Below are 2756 nucleotides of genomic sequence, written 5' to 3' on the forward strand. Positions count from 1 at the left end.
GGAGGTCAGGCATGCTTCCACCCACCAACCTTTTTACCAACTCTGACACCAAACATCCCTCCTACAGCATGCTACTTCTCTGGTGGTTTCAATAATTCATTGAAATGGTCACACAGAATTCACAGACTATATTGATTATTTGGCTTATCAAGGAAGTAACAGGTTACAATTTAGATTTAAGAACATTTAGGATACAGTTCTTTGATCAGGACACCCTCTTCTCAGCAGTGTCTTCAGGCACACCTCTATCTCTGGTCCTCAGCCTCTCAGCCCCGCAGTGCCTTGGCCTCTGCCATGCTTGAGTAAGTGTTACAATGCTCTTTTAGCTCTGTCAAGAAATATACAGAGGTACCCCATTTCACCAGTAAGGCTTGGCTCAAGGCACTCAGTTTTCTTGCTTCATGAGCTGGGTTCTATCTCATTCTGGTGTCTTGGTTCTGCTGCCTCTGCTGCCACAAATTTTCTGCCATTATTTCTTGTGCTCTGGTGTCACAACTCTCAGTGTCCTGCATCTAGGAGGTTCAGCACAGAGATAATGGGTCCAAAGGATGTGCTCCACTTTTGGCTCTTCTTTCTTGATGATAGTGAGATTCTCCCCTTCCATCTGTGGAATGGCTCATTTTAAACCTAGTCAGATGGCAAAACTGACCAATCCCCATATTAGTGTTCCATATACCTTATTTGCATGGTCCAACAATGGTACTTTCTTAACAATCCTCTTGGTGAGCCACAAGCATCTCATTTTTTTTTCATTCCACCTAGACATCTGATGGGAGTCACAAAGAACATGGCTGGAAGGTAATACCAAGCAACTCACTGAAACACATATATGCACTGAGGAACCAAAAAAATTGTATGAATCATTTTATTGCCATATTTGCTCTATTGAGATGGTCTGAACCAAACCTGCAATATGTCTGAAGTATACCTGAAACACAGAAAAGTTGAGAATAAAAGAAAGTAAAAGTGTAGCTGTAGTTAATAATAAAGTAAACTTTTACACAAGAAGCATTAAAAAGATAAATAAATATATTTCCTAATGATAAAAGAATCAGTCCAATAGAAATACACAATAATTCTAAATCTATATATACCCAGAAACATAACCACAAATGACATAAAACAAACAAAATGGACAGAATAGAGAGATATACAAATCCATCAGTATAATTGAAGATTTTAGTATAATGCTTTAATAACGCATAGAAATAGCTGGAAAAAAGTATTAAAGATATGAAAGTTCTGGACAATGTATTTAACAAACATGATTAACTGACAAATATAGAACACTTCCCCAAACGACAATAGAATTACCATATTTTTAACAAAATAACATATATCTTCTATGTTGCATACCCCTGAGAGATATTTTTGTAGACTTGCTATACTAATTTTCTTTATACAGCAACATGTGAAAATAAAAAAAAATGGGATAGCAGTGCTTAAAAAAATTATGTTGTGGGGGAGGGAACAATTGGCAAACAAAAACAGAAGGTGCATGTTATTTGTGCAAAAAGTATGACACCAGAGGGGCAGCATTCACATAGAAGGAAAGCTGGATAGACAGGAATGCATAGATAAGAAGTGCATAGAGAGGGGGTAGTCTCAGGGACAGGAGGGGAGTAGAGTTTGTTATGGTTGAGGATGGTAATCAGGGAGTGAAATAAAATGTGTAAAACTGTTGAATGTAAAACAAATGTGTTAGGCTAGATTCTCTAGAGAAGCAAAACCAGTAAAGCTTGTATATATATATAGAGAGAATTTTATCTTAGGAAAATGGCTCACACACTTATAGAAGTTGGCAAGTCACAAGTTCTGGATTAAACATCAAGCTGGAGACTTTTCATGACTCATGCAGCTGCAGGGGCTGACATGTTCAAGGTTAGCAGGCAGTACGCTGGCTGTTGACTCCAATCAATGATGACTCCAAGATCATCAGGCCAAATGGTGGATTGTTTGCTCACAGACAGTTGTGGTAGCACAACAGGATCCCGATCCACAGAAAAGTGTCTGTTTTCCCAGGATGTCCATAAATATATTGGAAGCAGGCCACACCCCTAGGGAAACTCCCTTTCAATGAATTGGCTACTCAAAACGTACATCTAATCTCATCATAGGAATAACCCCATCACAACTGCTTAAACCACTCAGAATTGTGGTCCAGCTAAGTTGACACACAACTCCAACTATCACAGTCCACCCCTTGTCAACTTGGCAGCTGTAGACATCTCCTTAACCACACATAATCTCTAAATAAGGACAATTATAAAGTCATAATTGTGCCTAACATGATACACTAACACATGTACAACCAAATGCATTAACCCTGTTTACATTTCATAGTTAATAACAGAAGGAAACAAAAATATTTCATGCACAAATAAAATGAAGAAATAAAACAGTCACAGTCCTCGTTTCTGCAACTGTCACATGGCTGTAGCTGATATTCGGAACTACCTTCTTCCACTACCCATTCTGTATTTCCTTTGCCCTTAGCAACTACCTCAGGTGGTTGTGAGCCTTTACCTGGTGGGGTGACTCAAACCTTCATTCCTGAAAGGTCTGGGCCATTAGTAGACATATCAGAATTGGGTTGCTGTAAGTTTCCATTGACTTTAATCACAGGGCACAGTAGTACTAAGAGACATCCTAAAGAATCTCCTGTATTTCAGACATATCCTTCTTTACCTCCATTATGTAATGTCAATCCAATTTCCCCTTGGTTATCAGGATATATCACACCAGATAGTACAGTA

Source organism: Orycteropus afer, unplaced genomic scaffold (assembly GCF_000298275.1).
Source record: "Orycteropus afer afer isolate SDZICR_OR568_19922 unplaced genomic scaffold, OryAfe1.0 scaffold00171, whole genome shotgun sequence".
In the NCBI taxonomy this organism is placed as follows: Eukaryota; Metazoa; Chordata; class Mammalia; order Tubulidentata; family Orycteropodidae; genus Orycteropus; species Orycteropus afer.